Source organism: Lutra lutra, chromosome 6, assembly GCF_902655055.1.
Source record: "Lutra lutra chromosome 6, mLutLut1.2, whole genome shotgun sequence".
NCBI classification, from domain to species: Eukaryota; Metazoa; Chordata; class Mammalia; order Carnivora; family Mustelidae; genus Lutra; species Lutra lutra.
In genome coordinates, this window is record NC_062283.1 from 108,173,643 (window position 1) to 108,186,161 (window position 12,519).

The window sequence follows — 12,519 nt, forward strand, 5'->3', positions numbered from 1 at the left end:
GATGAAACATCTCATGATTCATTTAAAAAATTAAGTCCAGAAGGAGAGCCAGAGAGTTTACTGAACAAGTGAACAAAGTATATCTGAGACAAATAATCCCATCTATGGAATATAGCCTGTCTTTTCTAATGTAGTTGGTAAAGAAAACCTACATTAAAAAAATATAATAGTGGGCAGGTTAAATATTTTAATATTAGTTTCATTTTTAAATGACAACAATTGGAGATGTCCTTGATACAAGTGTCTCGTGTGCATATGTGCGGGCATGCACGCACGTGCGCGTGTGCACACACACACACACGCACACCTCTTGCAACCTTGCCAGATTTACCTATGTTCTGGAGGGTCAGATTTTCATCAGGTTATGGAATTAAGCCTAAACTTACTTTCTCATGTTAAGCATTTGTTCTGACATATGTTTTTTTTTTTTTCCTTCCAACTTTGTTGGATTTTTTTATTCCATTTTTATAGGACAGCTTTGACTCTGCACTAAACCATGCCACTAACACATTACTTAATCTAACTGGCACATTGTAAAATTTTACACATGCGCTCATCCAGATAATTACACAATTAATTTTCACTTAGTTCAGCTGAAACGGGGATAATGAAATTTCCACTGGTGTACTGTTACGTCCAGGGGCCAAGGGTCAGTTTCCTGTTTGGATAAGGGTGAGTTTAAAGAGGATTTCTGACAGTCTCCTTACTTCAACTAGTTCTAAAAACATTGCAATGGAATTTCAATTTACAGCTCAGTTCAACGAAAGGAGCAGATGTTGGGAGTGTGCCACCGCCAATGCGAGAGCCTCCTTCCACACAGGTGTGCAAAGGAAACCATCAGCTCTTGCTTTAAAGACATGTCTCTACTACCTTCCATTCTGAAGTGAAAAACTGGCTGACAGACACTTGGAATTCATTTTTCCCTGAAGATTCAGACATCTGCTGAGCCATGGTATTATAGCGAATGTCTCCGTTCCTACTGCCTTTACTACCAAGGGAAAATAGTAGAATCTCCGTGACTCAGTTATCCTTGAGTGTAGAGAATACTTGAAATCATATTCTTGTGAAATTTCTTCAGAGAGCAAAAGTGGCCCAACATCTAGGTTGTCCTGGTAGTAAAAGCAAAAACATTTTACTTTGAAAGAAAGTGTAAACCTTAATCTTTCCTTGACAATTTGTTTTGCTATAATTTCAAGGTTTGGATGTCTCATCCTTAGTGCTAGTTGGGTATTTTATAAATAGCAGTGAAAGCTGCCCAACAAGGAAATTCTTTTCACTGAAATATCAGATATATTGCTGAAACTCTACAGGTGGTCGAAAGAGGACTGGATGCTAACACAAGTCAGCTTTACGTGAAATCACTATGAATATAAAATATTCATTGTGTGGTGAGTGATAAAAATCCCTGAGCAGAGTTATATCTGTTAATTAATAAAGCCAGTGAGGGTGCTGTTTTGATGTCAATTCCTGTCTAGGTTAACATCAGGGGTGGAGAATTGGTTTTATAGCTGAATCCAAAGGCCACAAACATTGCCAATTTGAAGGGAGAGGCTGAAATGTTTACCTCTATAGATAATTAAAAATATTACTAAAGGGAACTATAGAAAGTAAAGTATGTTACTGTTAATAGCCAAGTACATTTCTTCTAACTGCACTGGAAAATTCATACGTTAAAACTCAAGAAAAAGAGGTTTGAGATTATAGTAGCATATAGATTCCACACTATCCAAAGAAATAATTTAACCTTCTAAAATAAATGAATCTTACATAGGTCTAAAATAACTTAGGTGAAAAGGCCTGACACTTACGGGTATTAGCTTACAACAATGTGTCGGGTAGAGTATGTCTATCTCTTTCACATTCAAGGTCATGAGCTGGACTCTGCTCTTCCTCCAACATCCCAGGTATGATTTGCCTTTGGGTCTTTGCACTGGCTACTTCTTGTGCCTTCAATCTTTGTGCTCCAGACATCCACTAGATGAAGTATCTTACTTCTTCCAAGAGTTGGCCCAAATCTACCATTTCAATCAAGTTGAGCCCAGCCATCCTGGTTCCATATCCCAATTCACACTGTCCTGATGTCTCCATCAGCCCCAGCTCTTCCAGATCCCCCTTTATCCTGATCTACTTTTCATTCTTCATAACTCTTACCACATTCAAACATACTATGGAATTTTCATATTTATTATACAGCTACTGTTTATTGTCCTCCCATGGAATATAAGCTCCAGGATGGCAAGGATCTTTGTTTTGTTCCCTACCATAGCCCAAGCTCCTCACATGGCACTTGCTGGGTGCTTGCTGATAGATGAACCAACTCTGTGAAGCTAGGTGCTATTTCTCTTTTAGTCCTTGCTGCAATCACAGCAACTGACATGGTCCTTAGTAAGTATGAGAGGCTCCTTCTTTATTATGGCACGAATGAATGAACAGCTTGGTGTAGTCACTGTGCTTTTTTTTTTTTTAATTTATTTTCAGTGTTCCAGAAATCATTGTTTATGCACCACACCCAGTGTTCCATGCAATACCTGCCCTCCACAATACCCACCACCAGGCTCACCCAACCCCCGACCCCTATCCCCTCCAAAACCCTTAGTCTGTTTCTCAGAGTCCACAGTCTCTCATGGTTTGTCTCCTCCTCCAATTTCCCCCAACTCACTTCTCCTCTCCATCTCCCCATGTCCTCCATGTTATTCCTTATGCTCCACAGTAAGTGAAACCATATGATAATTGACTCTCTCTGTTTATTTCAGTCACTGTACTTTTTATATTCTGGAGATGTAGATCATTCCGGGAAGGCTAGCCATTCTAAGACCAATGAGTGACCACCTCAAGCACATAACATAAAGTAGGAAACAGCTTTCCAATTTGCAGGCACTACTTCTCTGGGTTAACAGAACACACAAGCCTGTCCTGCTCTTGACTCATTCTCATTGTGAACTGATCACTCAGTTTGCTTTGAGGTCACTGTTTTGCACCCTCTTATTCTTGCAAACATGCAGAGGAATAAATTACATCTTTAATATATTTCTAAATGTATTTTTATTCTACAGCAGATACTCTGGAGCAGAAGACTATTTGTCTCGCTTCTAGAAGGGCCAGACTTGGGAAAGCAATTTAACATAAATTATTAAAGCTACATAACAAACTTCCATACTTTTCAGAAAGGCATCATAAATATTTGGTTGCGTTTAGTGTATACAAGAACAGAGTGGGGGCGCCTGGGTGGCTCAGTGGGTTAAAGCCTCTTCCTTCAGCTCAGGTCATGATCCCAGGGTCCTGGGATCGAGCCCCACATGGGGCTCTCTGCTCAGCAGGGAGCATGCTTCCCTTTCTCTCTCTGCCTTCCTCTCTGCCTACTTGTGATCTCTGTCTGTCAAATAAATAAATAAAATCTTAAAAAAAAAAAGAGAACAGAGTGAACCCGTTTCTAGAAATAATAAGTTGCAACCCCGCCTTCTTTCTTTAGGGGAAAAAAAGAAAGTTTTTGCCTTGAGTGATCCAGATGCATCCATTAATCTTGTATGATTCTTTGCCTGCTGCTGAACAAGTCACTGCTCCATCTTGAGAAATGGTCACCAAAGCAGCACCTCTAGACAGTTAGGGACGCTCGGGAAGAGTCTGAGTAGATAACTTTACATTTGAGGATGAAGAAGAAGCTCTTATGATATATATTTTTTCTGGATGTATAGAATACAGTCATGCTACAGGTGACATTTTTAAATAAAATAAAGGACATGTGGCTTCTTGTAAGATTTTTCTAATTTGTCCTATGGTTTTTACTGAGCTCGAGTTGGTTAACACTGATATGAAGTAAAACTAGAGGAAATGGGTGATTTTGATGCCTGTTTCCACTTCATGCCATCATCCCATGGTTGAATGCTCTGCATTTCCTAGCAAGGAAGCTCCAGAGAAGCTCAGGCCAAACTTGAGGGTAGACAGCTCCACAGTGAGGAAGTGCGGAGGGCAATAAAATCATTCCTCCATTAGACTATGATTCTTAGCCCTGCTGTTTAAACTCGAAGCACTTCCCTCCTCCACCACCTACCTCCCTACTTCTTAGGAGATACAGGCATCTACTGAGTTCATATCTTCTTTCATCCACAAGTAAACTCAACCCTATCACCTTTGCACTCTCTAGATCCCAAACTCATGACTAATCTCCCTGGCAAGATCCATCCAGAGAATGGCCAGCTGTTTGGCACCCACATTTTTCTCAATTAGTGTCCTGAGCACCATTGTTCCCTTTCTCCATTCCCTAAATTCATTGACTTTTCTGAGATCACCCATTCGATTTCCACTTGCATTCTGTACTGTTGGCCAAGAGCTTTGGGAATTTAGACAAGGGGAAAAACATCACTTATAAATGAGCAGTATTTTAGGGTCTCTGTTCTTTATATATCATTGAAAACTGGGTGATGAATTTGTAATCCCCATGGCCTTTATCTGTCACTTCTTAATAGAATCACTACATTGCTTCCATATGTTCGGTTATTACACTTCCTCCATTTCATCTTGGCCCTTCTCCATGCACTGTGACTGAGTATCTAGTGACTTTCCAATGGAATGTTGGGTACCTCACTGAAATTTACCATGTAGCGCAATAAGTTACTCTTTGTTTGAGACTGTACCATCTCCACTAATAAAAATCACTTTGCAGAATAGAAACATCTCCAGATGTTCACTGAACAGAAATATTTCCAATCTCTCTCTTTCTCTCCTTTTTTGTCTTTAAGACACCAAAACATCAATTTAGTTAATTTGCTCATTTCCACCAAAGGCAATAATCAATAGTTTTTGGAATCACCCAGTGTCTGAGAACTAGCACAAGCAGAAACTCTCAAAACACCTTCCTCCTTATAGTAGGTTTAATAGTATCCTCCCACCCTCTCCCCAAATTGATGCCTACCCAGAACCTCAGAATGGGATCTTATTTGGAAATAGGATATCATAAGTATAATCAGTTAAGAATTGAGATGAGATTATACCAGATTAGGGTGGCCCATAAATCCAATGAGTGTCCTTATGAGAGACAAAAAAGACCCAGAGAGACATAGAGAAAAAGGGGATAGAAAGATGGAGACAGAGACTGGTTGGGGGACTGCAAGCCAAGGGACACCAAGGATTGCTTACAAGGACAGAAGCTAGGAGAGAGGCATGGTACTGTTTCTCCTTCAGAACCTCTAGAAGAAAACAAACTCTAGAAGGAAATGACAATTTGATTTTAGACCTTAGATCTCTAGAATAAACTTCTGTTGTAAACTACCCAGTTTGTGATAATTCAGAATGTCAGCCACAGGACACTGATACACCCATCTACTTCCTTTCCTCCCTCCCTGTATCTGATCAACAAACTCTGTTCCTCTTCTTACTCTGTTTCCACATTGCTCAGAGTGCTTCTATTATCCTGGTAGCTGGAATCACATTTTAAAAGATGGGCAAACTGGAGCTCATTTTGAGAAGAGTGAAGTCTGGATATATGAGAAAGTTAAGGAGATGCCTGGATGTTTTTGGAAAACCATAGCTATGTGAAGGGAGAAAGCTCAATCTCACATGTTATAACTAAGGTAAAATATATTAAAACAACTTCCAAATAATAAAATGACACATAAATATTTATTATGTTTTTTTTTTTTAAATTTTATTTATTTATTTGACAGACAGAGAGAGAGAGGGAGCATAAGCAGGGAGAGTGGCAGAGGGAGAGGGAGAAGCAAGCTCCCTACTGAACAGGGAGCCCAACATGGGGTTCAATCATAGGACGCTGGGATCATGACCTGAACCAAAGGCAGATACTTAACTGACTGAGCCACCCAGGGGCCCCAGTTATGGTTATTATTGATCCATAATGCCCTATTAGAAACTGCAAAAGGTAGGCATTTTAAAAATCACAGAACTTTTTTGTACAAAACTTTTTCATCAGTGAAACACATTTTCCCAACAAATCATGAAATACTCTTGCAGGAGATGTGATGGCGATTGGCCATAAATGTCTCAGGCATTAACTAGCTGAGCAATCTTGGACAGGTGACCAACCCTCTCTGAACCTGTGTGCTAACATGGGAAATGAAACATAATTATCAGTCAATTTGTGTGGTTGCTGTGAGGATATAAAGTACTTCCCGAGCTAGAAAGCAAAATACAAACAAAAGGGACTAAAGTTGCTTTTTACTCTAAATTTAAATGATTCTATATGACTTCATTTATCCAAGGTCTTTTATGATCTAATATCTTTGCACTCTGCCTTTACTGATAAGAACAAAAGAGAAGTTCCTAGGAATCTCTGTGGGGTCATTACTCAGTCACTTGCTCTCCTGACAAGGACAACTTCATTTAATGGTTCTTCAGGTGACCATTCTGTCTGTAAGCTTGGCCCTGGAGACACCATGACCAGTATTTTTGTCTGTCCCTGCACTAGGCTACTGCAAACTAGCCTTCTTCTTTCATTAATTGGCTCTGATATTTCTGTCTTTTTCACTTTTTTTTTTGTCTTTTTCACATTTTAAAAATGATAAGCTAGGGTGCCTGGGTGGCTCAGTCTGTTAAGCATCTGCCTTCAGCTCAGGTCATGATCTCAGGATCCTGGGATATAGATATAGTCCCACATCAGGCTACTTGCTCAGTGGGGAGCCTGCTTTTCCCTCTTCCCCTTCCTCCCCACTCGTGCTTGCTCTCTCTCTCTCTCTCCCTCACAAGAATAAATAAATAAAATCTTTAAAAATAAAAAAAATGAAAATATAAAAGTGACAAGCTTATTATTCTTCTCATTATTTTGTTCAATATGTTGTCTAGGCTTGTAAGGGTGATTGTTTTTGACATTTTTTAAATAAAGTATCCCAATTTCTTTATATTTTCAGATATTTTTCATTTGACCTAGTTTTTAATAAATGGACACTTGAAATTCAGGATGCTCTATGCTTTGTTTCTATAGTCCTTCAAATTACTGGAGTGTTTTTTATTTCTTCTTCAGAATTTGTAACTAACATCTAAACAAAATCTCTAAAACCAGATGAAAATATATTGTTTATAATAAATTATAAAAATGAGAGGAGATAAACTAAATCAACTTTATATTTACCTTTAAGAGTATATATTTCAAACTATCTAAATGCCCCAGACTTCCTTTCATCTTTAACATTTAACTAATTCTATCAATTCAACTTTTTGAATAAAAATTCCTAATAAGAGACTCCATAACACTTAATAATTAACCTCTGAGGGACCAGTATGTCTACTCCCTGAAACAGAAACATTGTAATGCTCTTTTCTATCATCCTCCTACAAAAAGGAGGTCTTTCACATTTCCAATATTGGTTTTTGTTGCTCCTACACATGGCAAATTAATTTGGCTTTTATAATGAGGTGGAATGTTTCAAATCTAAATTAACACCTTTGGCTTTACTCTGTGAGAAGACCTACTCATTACTCTCTAGTAACTTAATGGCTGTGCTATTCTATGAACCAAAATAGTTTAATGTAATCTGACATTTATGACTTCCACATAATATCAACTGCTAAAGTTTGAAAAGAGGTTTCTATTCAGAAAAAAAACTCAAACTAATAAGCATGCACCCAATATTAAAATCGGGTCAGAGATCCTTTTCACTTTCATTACATATAATTTATGCCACTTGAATGTAGTTTAATAAGGTCGTAAAAATGCCAGTTGTGGTATCTCATAATACTTTTTATAAACTGGTTTTACAGTCTCTCCTTTGTTCCAAAGTTCAAAGTGACAATTGAAATGCACAGGTTGCTTAGGAGTTCTTGAAGTTTCTCCTGGAAAAACTTAATGGTGAATATATAAATTTTATATATACATGTGTGTATATATATATATATATATATTTAATATATATATATATTTAATATATATATATTTTATATATGTGTGTGTATATACACACATATATATGATACCTAGAATTTATGAATTTTTATATAGTATATACTTAGAGAAAGGCTTAAAATATGTCTTTTATTTAAGATACACTTTTAAAATGCAAAACTGTTCTCCATAATCTTCATAATTTACTAAAAGACATTCCTTTCTTCCAGGTGCATTTAAGTTGATACTTCTCAATTAAGAGGAAAAAAAAACAGAATTCAAAAAAAGCCTGGGTTTACATTATTGCTCTGGCCCTGCCCTTTTGTTAGATGAAATAAAAACTTCCCAACACTTACTCCTCATTTGGTCAACGTCAAACAATACTCTGAGGCGCTCTTACAATAGTGGCATTGTCAGCTTTCCATGACTTCATTCACTTGCTGACCATTGCCTTACTTCCTGGCTGAGGTAAATAGGGGCTTTGCAAGCACTTCCCTTAAGTCATTTCAGAGGAGATAAATTAAATAATGATTGCAACGTAATATTGTGATAGTGCTAAAACATTTCCTTCAAGTTTCAACTTTGAGCACAAGTTTCCAATAATGCGTAATTTTTCATTTGCTAGCTCAAACTTTGGGTTTTATTAAAATCTACAGCTGCACTCGATATTTATGCACTTGGTGACCAACCTTGATATATTATAATAATATGGAGCTAAGACTTTTATATAAGAATACAAAAATGTTTCAAAAATTACTATTGAATCAAACATAGATATTCAATACAATCTGCTTAAACACCATTGAAGGAGAACATAAGCAAGTGTTTTTAAGCCAACACTAAAATTAGAATTCAGGCAGCTTGTTCCGTCTCTCTGAAGTCTTATGTAGCTTATTTCTATGATCAGTTAAGAGAATTATTCTAGATGACCACTAGAAGAGATTCCTATTCAGTTCTAAACCATTCTACAGGTTTTGGTTAAACTAAAACTTGGTGACTATGGAGATACTCCTTAGAAATGTTTACCTCAGCCTGCTAAAAACAAAACAGTATAGTATTTACATGGCTTTTGTCAGGGACAAAAACAAAAGGATTTCAGTCAGAGCTGGGTTCAGTTCAATTATTGAATTTAGTTGTGTGACCTTGGATATGCTACATAATGTCTCTAAGCTTCCCCATCTGCGAAATGAACCTAATTACAACATTCTGTAAGATTAAAATCAAAAGAAGATGTACATTAAAGGAAAACTAAAATGCATATCATAAAAATAATACATTCTCATCATCATCATCATTAGAGGAAAGTGCACATCACATATTAAACAGTGAATGTGGTTTGCTTTTGTTCAATATAGACCCTGGTTTCTCAAGTCAAACACTCTCGCTAATTGAAGATATTGTCCAAGAAGGGCTCACACTGACATAACTGGGGCCCAGGAGCAAAGGCAACTAGAAGGAATGATCAAAAAGCTACCAAGATTTGGGGCTAATAAGGCAAGACCACTTTATTCTGGGAAGAGGAATGGCAACCAGGAAACTCAAGCTCCTGAGTAGGATCAAGGCTAGGACATTGTGACAAGGTGGATTAAGGACAAGAACCAGTATTTCCATTGGTCCAGTTATGCTAAATACAGTCTTTCCCTCCACCCTCAGTCATGAGAATCTGGATTTAAGAGACAGTCTTGATTTCACAGCAGTGCTGGTCTTGAATTTGAAGGGTGGAATGTACTCTTGCCAACTTCATATAAACTTTTGGTTGGGAACGCCTTCTTGTTTTACAGTAGTCAGCTAGTCTCCCAGTGGGGAATATAGAAAGAAACCTAGTAAATTTTCATGGGAAAATACACTTTGAGTTATTAGATGAAACCAAGACCAATAGTTATGTGAAGTATATGATGTGCATTAAATACAAACCATTTGTGCTTGCAAATCCTGTGATTGAAAGAGAAGTTTTACTTGATTTTTAAGAAACAGTTTTTTATCATTTCAGATATGGCTTTCTTTTTCCTTTGTGAAATAATCTCCATACATGACATCATTATGTACTCAATGTTTTAGTTTTCATTCTCATTCTGTTCCTCCTCCCTTTGAGGGATATAGCACAAAAGAGAAGGAAGCCTGGCCTTGAACCTGATTCAACACCATTCTGCCTTGAGTCTTGGTCATCACAGACTCAGGATACGTAATCTACCATGATCACTACCACACTGAGTTGCCAGGAAACATCCTCAGAATGACTTTCGAAAGTTACACCCAGAAGCAGAAGGATCACTGTTAAGACCCAACCTCAGCAACATTATTTGGGGCCCTCTGCCATATTATTAGGTAACTTCTTGAAAACTCAAAGCACACACAATTCCCCCAATGAGAAAAAGCTATTAGATGTATATGGTGAGGACTAAGGGAGAGAAATTAATGTAAATATTGAATAGGCAGGATTGTAGTAAAGCTAAATTTGTGGCCCAGGCAGGATCCTTGGAAGCTGACTGCATTGCAAGAACTCAATAAGAAGGAAACAACTCTGTATGATTAATGACCAGTGAACTAACCTCTTGCTGCTTTCAGTTAGGACTCAGTACCAATTTCAACCACCACATTGGGTAAAAGACTCTGAAGACTTAGTGTTTTGATATGACAACCATCTGAAAATCCTTATCAGTAATTCTCGGCCCGTTCAAGGAACTTACTTGCTTGTCTTCAAAGTTACACGTTTGTGTTATTCCTCCTGTCATTCTGAGGTTCTTGGGTAAATACATGTTAAGAGCTTAGATGTACATCATATACTGAAATCTGGGCATTGCCCAATTCCAAATGCCACAGTGCTAGAGACAAAATTTTGAGGAAGAATCATAAGATTCATGTTGGAAATCAGAAGCTTGACAGAGTAGTTTCTTCCCTGGGCATCACCCAGTTTTCTCTACCTGACTCTGTTTGAGAATCTCATTTTATACCTACCTCAGAACTGAGGTGTGAGAATAGAGTAAAGAGATATGTGGAGGAAACCTTATTACCATGAATTTAATCCATTTGTGGAGGATAGTATTTCACGATTTAAACTGCTCTGGATTTAGAATCAGGGGCATATGGATCAAATCTGATCTTTGACTCTTGCTAGATGGTACTCAGGCATGATAATTAACCTCTCTGAATCCTAATTTCTTTATCTGTGAAGGAGAGGGATATCTCATTAATTACCACGAGGTGATATATATAGGGCCTCTGGTAGACAGTTCAGTGTAGATTTTCAACAATTTGTAACCACTAACCACCTTTATCTGTAGGAGTTGAAATGTTACATGTTTCTTGTATGGTGCAGGGAAGAGGCTGTGCCTCATCAACTTCCCTAGCTTCCTCCCCACACAAAATTCTCTTATTCACTCACCAAATACCTTTAAGTTAATTGCAGAAGTATTCACTACTTACATCTTTAAAAACTCATCCTAAGATTTCTCAGCTGGTTTTGAAGTCCCAAGCACTGATAAAGGCTCTCACGCCCATACATTTCCCTTCAGTTACTACAGACTTAGCTAAGTCTTGTGAAATTCTGGGGGGAAAAAAGGACAAAACTGTTAAAATCCAATCATGGGAAAATGACATAGACAACTAATCTAATCTGTTTTTCTTCCCTACAGGAAATATTGACATAATGTTCATTCTTCCTTACATAAGACAACTCTCTGTCTTTAAAAGATTTCCAATTGTTTGAAGTAAAACAGAAAGTAGGCAGAAAAAAAAAGACATTATCTAAAATATCTAAGCCTAAATCTGAAAAGCAGTCTTAAGTACATGTTTATACAATGCTTTAGAATAGCAGACTCGCAGAATTTTCCAGTTGACTGTTCTTTAAAGATAACGGAACATTTATTTATGTTTGTTGTTGCTATGACTTACTGTCAAAAAATATTCGCTTGACTCAAAATGTTTATAAAAAACAGTGGTACACCATAGCAAAAGCTTTCATACCCTTAACAAATGGATGAGCACTGAGAAAACTTCAGTGATAATCTCAGAATAGCTGAGCATCTCCTGTTAAGTCATTGAGTCATGAAGGCTAATCCATTCTTAGGGAGAATTTTGTATCATACCTTTTTTTTTCAAGCACTGAAATGTTCTTGCCCCATGGAGAAAAACTTAACTGGGGTTTTATTAGCATAAAATCTAATAGTAGATATGGTAGACAATCTACAAAGATGGCCACCAACTTCCTCCTATCCCTGCTCGTGCACACCACTCATACTTTCTCTCCCCTTGCATCTGGGCTGGTTTTGATCAAATGGATGAAGCAAATGTGAGTCTCTGCTGCTCCTGGGCCTAGATCTTAAGAGGTCTGGTAGCTTTTACTTTTTCTCACTCAGAAGCCTATCAACCTTTTAAGAAAGTTAGGCTTCTTAATGAATAATGAGAAGCCACATGGAGAGAAAGAAAGAGGCCATATAGAGGAGAAATGCAGCTTCCCCACTGATAGCCAGGACCTAAAAATCCCAGACATATCAGTAAGTTGTAGCTGCATGAGTGGCCTAGTCCACACACAGAACTGAAAAACCAATGAGCTCAGCCCAGCCAACTGGGCTGGGAGATGTTGTTTGTTTGTTTTTTGGTTTGTTTTGAGCCACTCAGTCTTGGTGTGATCTTTCACACAACAAAGGAACACTGGATATAACTCACCATTTAAATCAGAGAATGGATTGAAA